Genomic DNA, 19,397 nt, shown 5'->3' with positions numbered 1-19,397 from the left:
TTCATAACCACCATGTGAGATAGGTGCTTTTATTATCCAATTTTATAGATGAGGAAAACTGAGGTTGGGAGAGGTTAAGTGACTTCCACTGGGTAATACAGCTAGTGTGCATCTGATGTGGGATTTGAACTCATCTTTCTAACTCCAAATCTAATGATCTATCCACTGTGCCATCTAGCTGCCACACAAGGGTAACGTGAATATGAAATGTTTTCCTCAAATCTAGCAACTATGTCTACAGCATTCCCTTGATCCACTAGTCATCAAACATTTATTAAGCACTTACTATGTGCCAGACAGTGTGCTAAGTGCTGGGAATATAAATACAAGCAGAAAGAAAGACAGTCCTTGCCCTCAAAGAGCTTACATTCTAATTTAGTTAAGGTGAATCTGGCATGACCTGTTCTTCAAGAAGCCATGCTGGCTCTTGGTGATCATTGCTTTATTTTCTATAAATTAATTACTTTAAAGTCTGCCTGAAATTATACCTTTTTCAATGAAGCCTTCCCTGTTAGGTGGCCTGGCTCCTTCAGATCTCATATAGTAGTTCTTGCTTCTCTCTAAAGCATTTATATTGTATATTATCATTCTCTGCATTTTATGCCATATTCCCCAACTAGACTACAAGCTCCATGAGGGCAAGGATTGTCTCTAACTTTTTTTTTTAATCTCCTCCAGGGAAAGGTGTGATTAATAAATTGAATGAATGAATGAATGAATGAAAGAAAGTACAGAATCTTAGAGCTGGATGACAGTTTAGACATCCTTTAGCCCAACACCCTCATCAAACAATGAGGAAACGGGATGAGGGAGCTTAAATGGCTTGCCTTAAACTCATATCACTTCCTATCTATAGAACTGGGACTAGATTTAGGTTTTGTGATTCCCAGTCCAGCTCTCCTAATCTAAGAGACAAGATTGTGACAAAAGGAAGTGAGAAATAGCAATCTCTTTATCTTTCTTTACTTTGAAGATAAGAGTGAATATTCATAGATAATTCAAATACTTAGTCATGTAATGCCTTGAAATACTGGCTACATCATTTCAGGTCCTGATTACGGACCTTTCTGGAGTCTGACATTATTGATTATTTGTTCTGCTTCATAATGCTTGCTTAAAAGTGCCATCAGGAATTTCAAGAAAATTAGAAGGAATGAAAATTGTTATTATTTAAAACCTTGAGTGGAGACATACATGGGTATCACAGCGCTAAGCTTGGGACTCTCTTCTAAAAGATTAGGAATATAACATGATCAATAGCTTATCTGACTCATGCAGAATCAAAGAACACGTTCGTTCCAGTTACTCTGCTCAGAAACAACCATCAAAGAAAGAAATAAAGGCATGAGGGTAAACAGCAATGTATTCTGCTCTGGGGCTTTGCAGAGGAAAGAGAGACTCAGTAAAGGAAGGAAGCTTTTTACTTAAGGGTAGAGAACTAGAAACCATGATATGAAAAAGGAATGAGAGGACTGAGATGACAAATAAATGGTGGTAAGCAGCAAAAAATACGGATGAAAAATTCGATTCAATTCCACTGAATAAATCTGAACTAAGTGCCTACTTTGTACAAAGTACTCCTCCAACCCTGAATGGAATAAGAGCACTAATGTAAAAATATTCTGGCTGAGGTTGAGTGTCAAAATGAAAGGCAGCTCATGGAAATAATGAGAAGGATCAGCATGGAGTTTTCTCTTCTGAAAATGAGAGAGAGAGAGAGAGAGAGAGAGAGAGAGGAGAAAGAGAGAGAAGGGAGAGAGCCAGAGACAGAGAGAGAGACAGAGACAGAGAGAGACAGAGAGAAGAAGGGTAGGGTGAATAGTAGTTTTAAAATAACCTCTATAGGAGGATGTCAGTCAGAGCAAGGATTGGCAGAACAATTAACCAATTATCAGTTGGTGGAATCACAGAATCCTATCACCGAGTCAGTCCAGCACATACAGAACAACAGCCCTCCACAATCTACTAAGGTTGCCGTCACACAGCCTTTTAAGACTTCTTAACCCCTTCCCACCACAAAGAAGCCCTAAGGGATGGCTCTAGATCCTCAGGAAGTTTTCCTTTACATCAAGCCTAAATTTCCCTCTTTGCAGACTTGTACCCATTGTTTGAACATCTCTCCTCTGGAGCCAAGTGGGGCAAGTTTAATATCTGATATGTCATTATTTAATTATTTAAGAGAGGGGGCGCACTGTGGTAATTGTGGAGGAAGAGCTGACCTCCAGAGTCAGGAAGGTCAGGGTTCAAGGCCACTCTCTGGTTGTGTGACCCCAGACAAATGACTTGACCTCTTTAGTGCCCGCAGAGAATCTCTAAGGAAATCGAGTACAGAACAAATGCTAATGGACACTGATAGGGAGAATTTCTTCCCCAGGGGATCCCTGCCCAGAACTGAGTCCAGAAAAAACAAAGTTACGCTATTTAAGGTTAAGGGTATTCAGATGTGGTTGAAAAATTCTTAAGACAATCTTAAAATAAAGCTAAATTCACTTTAATATACCAATCACACCTTAATCTGACCGTTTACAAAGCACTTTTGATGGGGTTGGAATCTGAGCCCCAGAAAGGAAAAACTCTGGCCCTGATGGGGTTGGAATCTGAGCCCCAGAAAGGAAAAATTCTGACTCCAGACCATTTCCCACCCTTGGTAATTCTATTACCTCATGGACTCTTGTACTTTCCCATTTGGCCAAATCTCTGGCGTTCCCCTGAGGCTATGGTCCCATCAACTGGTCTTTTATTGTGGCTACACCCAATCTCCCCTCTATTGCCTTGCCTCCCTGTGGCCCCAGACCACTTCCCACCCTTGGTCCCACCCTTGGGAATTCTATTACCTCATGGACTACCTCACTATGGCCCCTGGCCATTTCCCACCCTTCTCCATTCTCCCTGGGCCACGAGGTTCAGGTCCCAGGAGTTCTGTTCACCCCAACTTACTGGACACTCCCATCCAGATCTCCTTAGACCCCTCCTCCAGTCACCTCAAACTATTTGGCCACTCCTAGATCCTTCCCACAGTCTTTCTGTATATAAGGTCCATCTTGTCTCCATTAAGATACTCTGATTCTTAGAATCTAGCCAATAGCCCACAGATGCTCAGATTCCTTGAGAGTGTAGCTAATACGGCCAATCTTCAATAAACCTTGTTTTTGGCTGCAAGAAGGCTTGGGTCGAATTCTTTTGGGCAGGACCCGGGTATCGTGATTTTGGGGTACCAGGACCCCTAACCTCTAGACCGCATCACTTTCATATGCATTATTTCATGGGAGCCTCTCAAGGGCACTACGGGTCACTCCAATCTGTTTCCCTCACAGGCTTGCTCTGTAAACCTTAATATACTATATAAATGCCATGTATTATTGTCATCTCCATCATCATCACAGATGTGGAAATGGTGGTCAGATGGAGACTGAAACTCAAGTCTTTGGATTCCCCATCATGCTGCTTTAAACCTCCATGTGTTCTAAGTATATATGGCAAGGCAGAAGACTCAAGCTGAAGCTACCAGGGCTGAAGGGAACATACATTTATGAAACACCTAGGCCAGGCACTGAGCTAAACACTTTACAAAAATATTATCTCATTTGCTCCTCAAAACAACCCTGGTAAGTAGGTGCTATCAATATCCTCATTTTACAGCTGAGGAAGCTGAGGAAATGATTAAATGACTTGCCTAGTGTCACACAGCCATTAAATGTCTGAGGACAGATTTGAACTCAGATAATACTAACTCCAGTCCTAGCACTCTACCCACTATAACACCTAGCTGCCTCTTCTACCTCTTCTAGTACTGAGGAAAAGGCTTAAAAAATCTCTATTCTTTCCCAACTTCCCCTCGCCATGCCTTTCCAGTAACAGCCACTGTAATGTACTCTCTTCTTTGACCTAAATGTTTCCTATATCTTGATTTTTGCTGAAAGCATAAAGTACCCAATGATTAGCTAGAAATAAAACAAAATTTTTAAAATTAGGGCGAAGGGTATTAACGTTAGGAATTTTCCTGACTGGGGGCTCTCAGCTACTATAAGTATATGAAAAGCTTTCCGTCTGATATAAACTTTGTAATAGAAAGAAAAAGACCACATAACCTAAAGGCCATTATATCATGGGCCCATAATGTAGCAACCCCCTTCATGGCTCATTTCCCCAATTCCCATTCTCATTCACAGGTTGAGTTCCCATAGGGCATCTCATCACTACTCCTCACAGGGTTCTAGGGGATAACCCTGAGTGGACAGCATTTTCTAACACTACGAAGCCCTCCGATGGCATACTTCCCATTGATTATTTGCCAAACTTAATTAGCTTTTGGAGAGGGCAAGCAAATACAGCAAGGCCATTATCACAAGAATGATTGCCCTGAACATTTTCACCTTGTATACACAAGGTCCCCAGAGAGAGTGGGCTCATATTTAGAGAGCAAACCGTTCAGTTCAAGGGGAAGGGGAAGACAGAGAGAGAGAGACACAGACAGACAGACAGAACTAAATAGAGACAGAAACAGAGACAGAAAGAGAGGGGAGAGAGATAGGGAGAGGGAGAGAGGGGGAGAGGGGGGCGGAGAGAGAGATCACATCTGGTTATGAGGATTAATGAAGGCTTCAAAAAGAGGTAGTTTTGAGGAATGGGTAAGATTGAGCTCCTCTGGGGTAAGAGCTGTTTTTTGTTTGTTTGAATCCTTTTATTCCTGGCACAAAGTTCCTGGTATATGGCAAGCACTTAATAAAAGTTTACTGAATTGAAATGACAGAATGGGGAAGGGAGAGGAGGAAATTGCAGGTCAAAGGATGCCATTGAGGGGGTCAAAGATTGTGGGGTATCTTAGAATAGATGGTATGTCTAGGAGACTCTGTGTGTGTGTGCGTGTGTGTGTGTGTGTGCGCGCATGTGTGTAGGTGAAGATGAAAAACTACTTGGGTTGAGAGCAAAAGGAAGCCGGCTGCATTTAATTCACTCCACCATGAGGAGCCACTGAAGGTGTCTGAAGAGGGTAGAAAGGAGAAAGTTTCTCAGACTGAGAAGTAGAGAACAAAATCTGTTAACAGGGATTGAAATCCAAGAAAAGTAAGGCAGTGGCAAGAACATCTCTAAAAGCCCTCACAGCCTCCTGGCCCAGCTGAATTGTATTCCAGGGTACAGAAACAGCTTGAAAAGGTGAATGATGAATTATTCTTGAAAGGTGAAAACCTCTAGAGGCCTAGCAGAGTGACATGGGTCTGGGAAAAGTCTTGATTTTCCAAAGGGGAAGAAGTTGTATTCTTCTCCCAAATGTCCCAATCTGAAATTGGTTTCTTGGCAAAATTCTTGGGACGATTCACGAGCTCTTAGAAGATGGCGATCTCTACAAACCCATATGGTTCTTCATGAACAAGGTATGCCAAATTCACCTCATTTCCTTTTTGGGCAATGTTACCGTACTGGTAGATCAAGGACACGTCCTGCTAGATGCAGCATACCTGGATTTCAGTTGAGAATTTGACTTCTGCCTCCTGGCTTCACTGGCTTCCTTTAGGCATCAACTAAAATTCTATCCTCTGCAAGAAGCCTTTTGGGATTCTCCCCTTTCCCCACTCCTAGGTTCTACTGCCTTCCTTCTGAGATCATCTCCCATTGATCTTGTATAGACTTTGTTCACACACAGTTTGTATGTTGTGTTCTCCTTTACATTGTATTGTGAACTACTTGAGGGCAGGGGCTGTTTCTCTCTTTCTTAGTATTACCAGTACTCAGCATATTGCCCAGCACATAGTAGGTGTTTAATAAATGCTTACTGATTTACCTGAAAAATATATCAGTAAATTTTGTTTCAATATATACAAATACTCAGCACAACCCAACTGAATTTAGCAAAGCTATCTCCTTCTGTTATTATTACTGTTAGGCTATTGTCCTAAGTTAGCATTCTCTATCTCCACCCCATTTTCTCAGACAAACTCCTTAAAAACAGAGGTCTCTACTTTTTGCCTTCACTTCCTCTTCTCCACTTACACTGCTCTCCTTCATGTCTCCACTCTTTGCAGTCTGGCTTTTGTCCTCATTACTCAACTGAAATTGCTCTCTCCAAAATGACCAGTAATCTATCAATTGCCAAACCTGATGGCCTTTTCCCCCAGGCCTCATCCTTGGATGTTCCACAGGCATCTCACATCCAGTACGTCCAAACAGAACTCATCGTTTGGCCAAATCCCACCCCTCTTCCAAACTTCTTTATTTTTGTCAAGGTACCACACTCCCCTCAGCCTCCCAGGTTTGCAATCTCAATCTTCTCCTCAGTTTCTTACTTTCCCTCACACAACACATTTAGTCATTTTCTAAATCATATCATTTCTACCTCTTTCCCAATACCTTTTGCATCTGACCCCTTCTCATAACTCACACAGCCACACCTTAGCTCTGGCTTATATTACTTCTTGGCTGGAATATTGCAATAGCCTCCTAATTAGTCATCCTGCTCAAGTCTTTCTTCCCTCAATTCCATCTTCCACATAGCTGAAAACATGATTTTTTTTTTTCTTAATTGTAAATCACTCTCCTCAATAAACTCCAAAAAGGGTTTCTAATGGGGAGTTCTGTTTCCAAACAGAAACTTTCCTGTTTGGAATTGAAAGCCCTTCATGATCTATCCCTAACCTACCTTTCTGACCTCATTATAGATTACTGCTCTTTCCGAATTCTAGCCAAATGGGCCTTCTTGCCTTTAGTCATATTATATTATGACAGTATCTTTATTCTTTACCACTGTTTTCCATTCTTAGAATGCCTTCCCTTCCTCTTTTTCACTAAGAATTCTTAGAATTCCTGTTCTTAAGGTACCACCTCACACCTATTGGATTGGCTAATATGACGGAAAAGGAAAATGATAAATGTTGGAGAGGATGTGGGAATATTGGGACACTAATGCACTGCTGGTAGAGTTGTAATGACTCAACCATCTGGAAAGCAATTTTGAACTATGACCAAAAGGCAACCAAATTGCATACCCTTTGGTCCAGCAATACCACTACTAGGTCTATATCCCAAAGAGATAATAAAAAAAAGGGAAAAGGACCTGCATGCACAAGAATATTTATAACAACTTTTTCTGTAGTAGCAAAAAGTTGGAAATTGAGGGGATACCTATCAATTGGAGAATGGTTGAACAAGCTGTGCTATATGAATGGAATGGAATACTATTGTGCAATAAGAAATGATGAGCAGGTAGATTTCAGAAAAACCTAGAAAGACTTATATGAACTGATGCAAAGTGAAATGAGCAGAACCAGGAGAACACTGTACATAGGAATAGCAACACCATATGATAATCAACTATGAATGCTTGAGCTCTTCTCGGCAATATAATGATCTAAGACAATTACAAAGGACTCATGATGGAAAATGCTATCCACATCCAGAGAAAGAACTGAGGGACTCTGAACGCAGACTGAAGCACGCTATTTTCACTTTCTTTATTTTTTTCATGTTTTTTTTCCTTTTTGTCTGTTTCTTCTTTTACAACATGACTAATATGGAAATGTTTTACATGGTTGCATATATAACCTATATCAAATTACTTACCATGTTAGGAAGGGAGGAGGGGAGGGAGGGAGAAAAATTTGGAACTTAAAATTTTGTAAAAATCGTCTATATATATAAAGTTGGAAAAAATGATTTAAAAAAACAATTCCTGTTCTCCTTTAAGACCCAATTCAAGCACAACCTTCTGTAAGAAACCTTTCCTTATTCCCCCAATTGTTAGCTCCTTTCCCAAACTACCTTTAATTTATTTTGTATATATTGTAGTCTGTATATACTTTATATACATGTACGTACATATGTGCATACACACTTACCTTTTGTCCCCCTGAAGCTTCTTAAAGGTATAGACTGTTAATTTTCTTTATGTATCCCTAGTGGCTGGAATAGTGCCTGATATATACCAGGAGCTCAATAATTGACTGATTGATAAGAGGGAGGTCCTTTAATAATAGAGAACTAGTTAAAGACCAGCTCCAAAGAATGGTAATTAGTGAATTGATGTTAATCTTATCTCTGTTGGGGTTCCACAGAGCTATGTCCCTGGCCTTACTATAACAATTTTAAATCAATACTTTGGATGAAATAATAGATGGAATAATTACCAAATTTGTGGCTGCTGTGTAGTTTGGTATATAGGTAAGTAAGTATATAAATAGCATGTTGAATGGAAAAATCAGGAACTAAAAAGATCGAAACAGCTTAGAATGACAGAGCAAATAATAAGATGAAATGTAACAGGAATAAGTGTAAAGTACTGATTTTAAACTCAAGTTAAAAAAAAATAGACAGGAACAGAATAAGGGAGATGAGTTAGATATCAGTTCATGTGAAAAAAGACCTTGGAGCTTTGGTCCACCACCTGTAGTCCTAACATAATCTCTTTTCACATAATCCCATACATTTTCCATTATTTCTAACAGTTTCTTGGCCTGTCCTTCATAATCTCTTTTATGTTAGGACACACAGGATTATGTTAGGATATTCCTATCTCCTAACAATCTATTAATTGAAAATGAGTTAAAAGTAAGTAACATGTTAGCCACAAGGTGAATTCCGTTTTAGGTTTGTCCTACGGCTATACTGGAGGCACGGGTCTCTTCACCTGTGGAGTATTTGGAGACATTTTAGGAAGGATGCTGACAAACCGATGCAGAGGACGGTGACCAGGACTGGGAAGGAAACTGAAAGCTGGCATGTGAAGAGTGTTTGAAAGAACCAGATGCGGGTGTGTAGTATGGAGAAGAAACAGAAAAATTGTCTTCCAAATACCTGGAGGGCTGTCATTTGAGAGATGAGAGTCGGTTTGTTTGTTTGGTTTTTGCTTGATCCTAGAGGGGGTGGAGGAGAGAACCAGGATGAACAAGTGGAAGTAGCTGAGCTCAGAAGTAGCTTAATACAAGAAAATTATTCTACAATTAAAGCTTTGGTAGGGAAGCAAGATGGATGCACAAGGTCATCTCTAGTCCTTTGAAATCTGTCTCAGGGGCACGAATCCCCTCTGAAGGGCTCATCCAGGGAAAGGGACTCATCAACCTTATGATGGTCCCTTTTTCAGAGAGTCTGTGAAACTCACAGGCCATTCAGAGCCAAGACTGCCCACTCTCCCTACCACCACACAAGAGTCTGGTCTGAGAGTGAGTAATGGGACAGTTGTGACTTCTCACTGTTATCACAGCCTGGTACTTCTTTCCCACTGACACAGCCTAAAGACAGCCTAAATATTGTGAAGAGAGATAAATTCTAGTGCTTCTCACTTTTGCTCACAATTCACTCCCAACCCATTACAACAATGACATTTGTCCCAAGGTAGAATACACGCACCCTTAGAAGACGGGGAGTTCCTTATCACTGAAGGTGTTCACGTGGAAGCCAGATAATCTTTCCTTCTGAATTTTGTAACAGGGATTTCTACCCAGGTACGGATTGAACCAGATGAATTCGGAAGCCCCTTCCACTCTGAGATTCTGTGATCACATCTGTATTTTGGGAAGATTAATCTGACAGTGGGGTGTATAATGATTGGGAGCCTCCCTGGGGCACGGGAGACTAATTAGGGAGCTATTGAAATAGTGCTTGCGGAAATGATTAAGGCTTAGAGGAAGATCTCCAAAATTCTAAACAGAAAACATATTAAATTGAATACCAGAGAAGAAAAAATAAAAAAAAGTTTTACCTCAAATATGGGGGTGGTGGGAGTGTAGGGGAAGAGATTAAGTATTTCGATGTCACGTGCTATGTGTCAGGCACAGTGCTAAGTGCTTTACAAGTATTATCTCATTTAATTCTCACAACAACCTTGTGGGGGAGGTGCTATTATTATCCCCATTTTATCCTTTGAGGGAACAGAGGCAAAAGAGATTAAATGACTTGCCTAGTGTCAGCTAGTATGACTCTTGACATGTATGACCCATGACATAACTAGTCAATGTCTGAGGCTGGATTTAATATATGTATACATACACGCATGCATGCATACATACAATACACTTTTTAAAAAAGTTCTCTGCATTGGTAACCTCTGTTTCCCCTCCTCCGGTTCACTTTTTGATCAATAGGCCCTGCTCTCAAGGAGCTCAGAAGAGAGACTAGGGCTGGATATAGACAGCTGGGAATCATCTGCATTGGGATAATCAGGTTTTCCTGGCTCTGGGCCCACTGCTCTGTCCGCTGAGCCAGCTGCTCTATATACACTAATAAGTTTGTACCTAGATAAGATTCCAAATATTGTGTGATAGCAACATATGAGAAATAACATAGAATTAAGTGACTCTATTTCTGACCAGTTAGAAAGGACTAAAATGTGTCCCAAGGCCCAGGGACAGCTGTGGGCTGAAAATCTCAGGGGTCAATTGGTCTTTCTTCCCCAGGATGGGCTGCAGGCTGAAGCTGTGGGCAGGGCTAGAGGAGAGGTGATGGTTGTGGTTTCAGTCAGAAAGCTACTTTCATTCCTTATGTAGTAGCAGGGGAAAGGAGCTGGGCAATTCTGGCCTTGAATGTCCCCACAGTTTCACAAATTCCCTAAAAAAGGAACAAGTGATTAGAAAATCAAGGAGTATTTTTTTCCTAATTATATCCAGGAAGGGAGTTCCAGGGAGTCTAGATTTTGTTGGAGGTGAGTAAAAGGGACAGCGCTTTGATCAATTATGGGCCTTCACAAAGATGATTAATTTTGGGAATACCTAGGAATGAGGGAGCCACAGAAAAGATTTTCCACAGGGCCATGGACTCTTTATGGGGAAATAAGGCATTGGGGGAAGCATGCAGGAAAGAATGCATAGCAGATGTTGTATGGAGCGAGAGCCCCCCACACTTGTAGGCCTTCTAAAGCCCCCAGAGGGATATCCAGAATTCAGAATACAGGTCAGCAAGCCCAAAGGTCATTGCTGTAATTTGAGGGACTTCAGATTTTATGTAGGAAGATGATCGTCAGGGATATGACCAAGACAGAACTGTTTCAAGCCTCCTAAAGTGACCCCTTCTCCTGTGGTAGAAGGAGCATTTACCCTAACACAGTTTAGGTTAGTTTTTCTCCAAAAGGCAATGGAATTGTGTTCAAGGCTAACTGGTGCAGGGGACTAAGGCTCAAACCACTGACATAGTTTCCTAGTTATATGATTCAGAAAAGTGTAAAAGCCCAGGGCATGAGGTGTCGAAGGCTCCTTGGGCTTGACGAAGGCCGTTAACTGGGTGCTGCGCCCAACTGTATTAGTGCTGTATCCCCACTGGAGAACCCTTCCATGGTATTGGAAACTTTTTTGTAAAATGTTAGGTGATTTAATTCTAATCCCAAATCTGAACCTCAGGGCTTATCTGACCCCCTCCCAGCAGATGATGTCACTTCCTAAACAGAAACTATTTTATATTGCTCTTCCTTTTGTCCCCCCAATTCTATACTTGAAAACTTGTCAATATTGATGGGGTTAGGATCTGGGCCCCAGAAAGGAAAAACCCTGGACTTTCCCACATGGCCAAATTTCTGGCGTTCCCCTGAGGCTATAATCCCCTCAACTGGCCTTTCACTGTGGACCTCCAATTCTATTACCTCATAGACTACTTGGCCACTCCTAGATCCTTCCCATAGTCTTTCTGTATATAAGGTCCATCTTGTCTCCATTAAGATGTTCAGATTCTTATAATCTAGCCACTGCTTACCCATGTTCAGACTCTTTAAGAGTCTGCCCAATATGACAGATGTTCTAATAAACCCTGTCTTTGGCTGAAAGAAGGTTGGGTTGAATTCTTTCGGGCAGGACCCATGTGTTGTGATTTTGGGTTCCCAGGACCCTGAACCCCTAAACCGCATTAGATATCACTTCTTGTTCTCTCCTTCTTTTCTCCAGTGGCTGAAGAAGAGGTGGCCCTTCCACTTTTAGAAGCCAAACCCTTCTCCCTAAGTCTGCGATCCTATCCCCCTCTTGAATTGCCCCTCAGTCATTCCCTTTGTCTAATCTTCAATGTTTCTGCATCTACTGGTCCCTTCATTGCTATCAAAAAACATTTCCACATTTCCCCATTCATCAAAAAGCAAAATAAACTCTTCATTTTACCCCATCACCTCCTCAAGTTATCTACTTATATACGTATGGGTTTGATTCATATATGTGTGTGTTATGTATATGTATGCTGATACATATATTGATACATGTGTATATAATTGAATAAGTCATATGTATGTATATGTATGTAGATATGTGAGTATGGGCATGTATATACATGTTTGTGGACAAATGTGTATATATTTATCTTGATTAACATATGTGTATATACATGCATGTTGGTTTATATGTGTGAGCATATGATGATATATATATATATATGTTGACACAGGTGGGTATGTGTATATATATATGTTGGTTCATATGCACGGATGTATGTGTTGATTCATGTGTGTGGGTATACCTGCATATTGATACACATGCATGTCAATATATGTGTGTATATAAGCATATGTTGATACTGATGTGTGGGCATGTGTTGACATACAGGAATATATGTTAATTCATATGCATGGATGTGAGTATGTATTGATTCATGTGTGTAGGTCTACATGCATATTGATACATATGCATGTTGATACATGTTTGTATATAAGTACATGTTGACACTGATATGTGTATGTTGACATATATGGATGTATGTGGGGTATGTACATATATGTGTGTCAAAACATGTATGGACCCACATACCTATCTACATATTAATGGAAACAAACATTTCCTAGAAGTTGTTTACACTTGTAACCTCCATGTCCACTCCTCCTGCTGACTTTATGTCTTCTTGTAATTTTTGATCAATGCACCCTGCTGTCAAGGAGCTCCAGATAAAGAGAGCTGAGAATCGTCTGCATGGAGATGATAATTGAACCCCCTGGCGCTGATGAAATCAGCAAGAGAGATAGCATGGAGTGAAAAGAGAAGAGGGTTGAGGACTGTGCCTTGAGGGCATGGTGGCGTGGATGAAGAACCCCCAAAGGAGGCTGAGGAGTGGTCAGTCACATAGCAGACATGTGAAGAGAGAGTAGTCAGGAAAACACAGAGAAGAGTGGGGCAGCTAGGTGGCACAGTGGATACAGCACTAGCCCTGAAGTCAGGAAGACCCGAGTTCAAATCCGATCTCAGACCAAACACTTGGAACTCACTAGCTGTGTGACCCTGGGCAAGTCACTTAACCCCAACTGCCTAAAAAAACAAAACAAAAAAAAACCCAACAAACCAAACCACCCCTCCCAAAAAAGAAACAAAAACAAAAACACAGAGAAGACAGTCTATGGAAAGATGATCTGATCCATGTTGTCAGATGCCACAGAGAGGTTCAGATGGACGAAGACTGACAAGATGTCACGAGATTTTCTGCTACCTGCAGAGAAGTTTCAGCAGAACAATGACATTCGAAGCCAGATAGATGAGGTTGCAGGATTTCTATTTTTTTTTTTTTTTTTAGGCAATTGGGGTTAAGTGATTTGCCCAGGGTCACACAACTAGTAAGTATTATGTATCTGAGGCCGGATTTGAACTCAGGTCCTCCTGACTTCAGGGCTGATGCTCTATCCACCGCACCACCTAGCTCCCCGGGTTGCAGGATTTCTAGAGACCATCTCTCAGCAGCTAATTTATTGGATTTATTGATTGATTGATTTAATAGATGACAAATTGAGTCCCAGAGAATTTAAACGACTTGTCCAACCTTTTGAAGGCAGTAAAGTAGCAGGACCTGGATTTAAAATTGAGTTCTTCAAATTCCAAAGCTAGCAAGTACTCATTTCATATTACCAGCTCAATCTCTCTTTCTCTTTCCATATGTGTGTATATTTATCTATCTATATATATATGCATATGTATATCTATATATTCATTAAGCTACAAATTCTACAGTTGTTTGTGTTACATATAAATTAGAATATGTGAATATCTGTTCCCTTTATTTAGGCTTCTGTAAGATCAACTGAGAGACAAGCAAATCAAATCAACAGAAGCTTCTTTCCCCTGATTTATTCTTGATATCTCCTTTATAGCAACTAAGTCCTACATCAGTATATCTGCAATGATATGGCTATGTCTTGATAAGTGAAAATAATGAATACGTGGTTGTATGTATTGGAATTTATATTATTCAAAGTTTTACTTGATGTAAAATATGATAATTGTGGTTCCAGCCAGTGGAAATATACAGTATGAATTTGAATAATGCAATCACTTCAAGGAATTCATTATTTGTACTCATTGGAACCTAGTTATGCTATATAAAGGGCAGGGGAGAGAATGAACAAATTTGGACCAAGGCAGATAGGAGATATTCTCCAGTAAGTCTCATAAAATATTTGGGTAAAACATTTTGTAAACCTTAAAAGTATTATAGTTGAGTTGTTTTTCAGTCACATCCAAGTCTACATGACCCTATTTGGGGTTTTGTTGGCAAAGATACAAGAGTGGTTTGCCATTTCTTTCTCCAGCTCATTTTTACAGATGAGGAAACTGAGCCTAACAGGGTTATGTGACTTGCCCATGGTCACACAGCTAATAAGTGTCTGAGGCCAGACATGAACTTGGGAAGATGAGTCTTCCTGACTCCAGGCCTGGCACTCTATCCACAGTACCACCCAGCTGCCCAAAGCATTGTAAGCATTATTTAAACATGAATTCCAGTTAGCAGTGTAGTTCCTGTTTGTCTTTTGACTGTCTCAGAAGTTTCATCATCTTGGATTGCAAAGAACATAGTTTCTTGAGGGGCATGTACGGATGGGGTAAAATATTCTTGAAATTCTACAATTATTCCTTAATCTATTTAATGAGACCCAAATTGTAAGAACTGGATCTTTCCCCTTAAGAAAAGCAAAATTCTCTTATTATAACAGGAATAATAACAATAATTGACATTTATGTAGTGCTTTGAGGTTTGCAAAGTACTTTGCCTTTATCTCATTTGATCTAGGATTTAGCTGTTATTATAATTGCCTTGCTATTTAATGTGTGTATGGCCCAGAGTGGATACGGATAAACCTTTTCATGAAGAGGATGTGATCTGTCCAGTTAAAGCATACACTCCCTAGCCCTTCAGATGGGGCTGGAGATGGGTGCTCTGCTGGCACTGTGTCCTGTCTCCCAGTTTCTCAGAGGACACTGGCATTCTTGATCTGGTTTTCTATTTCTGTCCATCAGCATATGACTGGTCAGCTTGAGTCACATTTCAGTGAGTTTTCAGTTTCCCCTGGCCAATGAATGTTTTCAGTTGTGTAAAGACTTCCCTGGTGCAGGCTGGTAGTGGCCTCAGCTGTCTTCAGGGTTGCCATGACTCTTATAAGTCTGAGAGCAGTGTATGTGTTTCAAAAGCACAGTCACATCCAATTACAGCAGCTCCTGGATGTTTCATGTGCTTCTAATGGGTGCCATGGCCTATTGCGTTGAGAGGATTTCTCAGATGACTAAGAGCTATTTTAAACTGGTTCAGGACTACTTTGCTGCTTCCTTGAATAGGGTTCAGTAAAAGCAGTCAAACAAGACAAAGCCTTATGGATGTACCTTCTATTATTTTAGTGATTACGGAATGGCTAAGTGCTGAACATTTTGCACATTGCTAAGGGCATATACAGTAAGCCTTAATAAATGACTGACAATATCAACTGAGGCAGATCACAACCATATAGAATAGCTTCAGTATGTCTGAAAAGTTCTTGGAATCGCCAACCCACAAGCATTTATCAAGGGCCTACTATGCGTCAAGCACTGTGCTAGGCTTTGGGGACAAAAATACAAGGAATAAAATAATGCCTACCCTCAAGGAGCTTACATTTTAACAAGGAAGGCCCTGCTGTGCTAGGTCTACTATTATTCTATAACAGTTCTGTTATAAGTAAGCTCTATAAGTTCACTATATAATGGTAGGGTCAACTGAGAACGTCTGCCCTTATATCTGAACGGATGGGAATAAAGTGGGGTGGGTCACTGTGCACACTCCAGTTTCTCGGAGCCACAGGATGAATCAGGCAGACACTAGAGGTAGACAAGCAGCCCCGAAAGGGCTCAGAAAGCCCTCACGCCAGAAGGGCTAGACCTCCTCAACACCCCATACACCCTTCTCTCCCTCCCAATGACTGGCAGGAGCTTGTGACAGAGAATGTTGGTGGTACGGTTGGTACCGACTATTCTCACTGTATCATCTCAGTAACTAGATCTTTCTAAAAACGAACTGAGTCTGGCTAACTAAATGATATCAACAATTATGATAAGAAGCACAACGGTGAGGGCTTGTGAGGTATAGTGTTAGCAAAGATGACCCCCTAAATTCTCAGGGCACAGAAGGGACCTAGTAGTTATCTATGAGGACTTGACTCATAGTAAGTGGGAGGGAGAGTGGGGACAGCTGTCTCACGACCTTTGCTACAACCATGAGGATCTGGATGCTGTTCACTGAACCTTTTCTTCAACACAGACTATCTGTTGCAATAACAACAACAATAGTAATAATAGCTAGCATTTACATAGCTTACATAAAGTTTACACAGTACTGAACATAAATTATCTCATTTAATCCTCTCAACCACCCTGGGAAGTAAGTGCTATTATTATCCTCATTTTACAGATGAAGAAATGAGATGAAAGTGATGTTTTGATTTCAATAGAAAAAAATATTGGTTCTTAAGAACATCAGTAAAAATCTTTGAAACAATCTTCTTTGTCATGACTTTCTTAATTACCTCAGGGCAAAGTGATTTCTCCTTTCTCTCAATTTAATTCAACAAGCATTTATTAACAGTTGGGTGCCAGAGCTTTCTATGTGCTGGGGATACAAAGACAAAAACCAAAATAGTCTGCACTCTCAAGAAGCTTATAGTCTACTGGGAAGGTGTGGAAACAACATATATACAAGAGTAAATGCAAAATATCTATAATTGTTGGGGGGGTTAATGAATAATTGGTGGTAATGGGGTATCATTTAGGAGGTAGCTTCTGAACTGAGCCAACACATATTGCTAATGTATTATTGTGTATACCCTCAATTTTGCAACTAGTTAGATAGTGCCTTAAGGCATTCTTGTTAAATAACAATTCAAGAGTTAAATTTTTATGTACAGCTTGTCTTCCCAAACTAGACTGTAAACTTTCCTGGGGACAGGGGCCATACCTTATGTTTCCCTGTATCCTCCACAGTACCTAGCACAATACTTGGCTTACAATTTAGGTAGTAAACCTATATCTGTTAACTGATTAAAAGGAATAAGCAATCATAACCATGGCAATAGCCCTTTCCCCCATCCTCCCTTATAATAAATCATTCAGTAGGTAACCATGGCACTAGGTATAATAAATTTCCACTTAGGCAGACTGTTGGTGGATGTTTGGTTAACACATCATTAATAGATCATATTTTCTGGATCAGTAAATTTGGTCTGATAAAGGATTGTTTTTTTTATCAGCTTTATCACCTCACATCATAATCAACTTTTAAACTGTAACTGTCCCAGAAAATCTGGTATATACAAGTATACAAATGTCATATATACGTACATATTTACATTTACGTATATCTACACACACACTCAATCTAGCACATCAATTATTGTAATATGAATGAAAAAGGTGTAAAAGAGTAAGATGAATTTATACTGAACATAGGCTATAACACAAGCCACATTTTAAAATAGAACATATTAGGATATTTATAATTTTTCTCATTCACAAAAGTGAAATAAAAAATGTTCAAGTCATTCAAGTTTTCTGATTGTTTGGATGACAGATAAGATGTATCATAAAAAGAACTGATATATAGCTCTTTAAGGTTAGCAAAACTCTTCTTATAAGGTCATTTGAGCCTCAAGTCAACTATGCCAGTAAATGAGAGGGTTGGGCCATTTCAGCCCTAAATCTACGATCCTATGATTTCCAATTCATTGACAATGAAATTGAAACTCAGAGAGATTAAATGACCTGCCCGTGGTTACAGAGCTAAGTAGATGTTAGAAGAGGACTTTGAACCCAGATCAAGCAGTCTATATACTGTGCAACCTGCCTCCTCAGAGGCATTTATTAATAGCCTACTTTTTGAACAGCATTGGGTTGGGGGGGCTATACACAGAGACAAAAATGAATGTAGTCTATAAAGAGGTTTATGTTGTCTTGCACTGTTGTAGAAACAAGGGAAGAAAACATTTTATGTACGCTCATTTCACTGTGGTATATAGCAGAGATGCGATGCCGACGGCAGTAGGAAGGTCTCTGCTTTTTAATATCTGACAATTTTGAAGCTTTAGAAGGGATCCTCAAAATTCTGGGATAACTGGGATTCTGGGAAACTGCTGGGAATAGCCACTGGAGAAAAAACAAGGAAAACCTCACATTCCCTATCTTTTTGAAAGAATCTAAGTCAAGTTTAAATCTCTCTCCCACACGTGATTTACGCCTGGCTTCTCATTCCCGATATTTGGATTCCTCTGTTCATTTATTGAGCACCTACTACATACAAGGTACTGGGCCTATCTGAAAATGATTACATCTTTAAAGAAGGGATTTTCTTCCAAACCAAGGCTGAAAAGAGTTGTATTTGAGGGCACAATAAGAATGTAAGGGTTATCATTTTTTTTAATGTACAAATGTGCTTGTCAGGTTAAGAAATCCATTATTTTTTGGTTTCTACAAGGTCCTAGATCTTTAACAAATCGAACAAATTTGTTCAAATGTTAACAAATTTTTAAAAAAGCTTTTAAAACACATTCAGTTTAAGAGAAACCAGCATTTTCAAACTCGGAGCTCTAGGAATACACATACTCTATAATTACAACGTCGCTATGCTTTCTCTTCCTGAAGACATCTGGGGCACTTGGAAAAACCCACCCCATTTACCCGCTGGTGATTTGAACCCGGGCTAAGTTATCCCCCGGCCCCCTCCCCGCCGCCAGCACTGTGGAGGGTGCAATGCCTCGGGCCCGGCGCTGGGTGGGGGAGGGGGCCCAAGCTTCGGCAGCCACGAGCCGGGCTCTACCCTCAGGGAGCTTCCTATCTCCTTATGGTTTAGAAGAATAGAGCAGCGAACGTCGCCTCCTCCCCTCCCCCACTCCCGCAGCTGCGCCCCTCCCCCCGGGGGGGGGTGACTCCCGATGCGCCCCAGGGCTGCCGGAGCCCCCACGCTCCACGCCTCGCCACAATGTGCCCAGCCCCTGCAGGGCCGTGGTAAACAATGAAGGAGGGGGTGACCCCGCCGGCGGCGGCGGCGGCGGCGGCGGGGTGGGTCCCGCACTCCCCCGACAGTCCAATCCTCGGTCACATTGTTGAGAAGCAGATGTCATTATGGGTGGAGCTGACACTGCCGAGCAGCTGAAACATTTTTCTAGCCCAACTCACTCCCAGCCTGCCCCGGGAGAGGGTCTGCGCCCCAGACAGGTAAGTCAAGCT

The 19,397-nt window shown here is 40.8% G+C and overlaps 2 protein-coding genes across 2 annotated transcripts in view; one reads left to right on the top strand and one right to left on the bottom strand.

The window, feature by feature from the left end:
- FBXO36 (F-box protein 36) overlaps window positions 1-19,397 on the bottom strand; it is a 101,441-nt gene that overhangs the window by 81,445 nt on the left and 599 nt on the right. The window lies entirely within an intron of this gene.
- Window positions 19,294-19,397, top strand: part of TRIP12 (thyroid hormone receptor interactor 12) — a 185,227-nt gene continuing 185,123 nt past the window's right edge. The window contains exon 1 of the mRNA XM_027876110.1: window positions 19,294-19,385. The gene's annotated coding sequence lies outside the window, so the exon portion shown is untranslated. The remainder of the gene's footprint in view (window positions 19,386-19,397) is intronic.

This window comes from Vombatus ursinus, unplaced genomic scaffold, assembly GCF_900497805.2.
Source record: "Vombatus ursinus unplaced genomic scaffold, bare-nosed wombat genome assembly UNPS02014810.1, whole genome shotgun sequence".
In the NCBI taxonomy this organism is placed as follows: Eukaryota; Metazoa; Chordata; class Mammalia; order Diprotodontia; family Vombatidae; genus Vombatus; species Vombatus ursinus.
The sequence above is the reverse complement of the archived record's forward strand: the minus strand, read 5'-3'. Positions and strand labels throughout refer to the sequence as shown.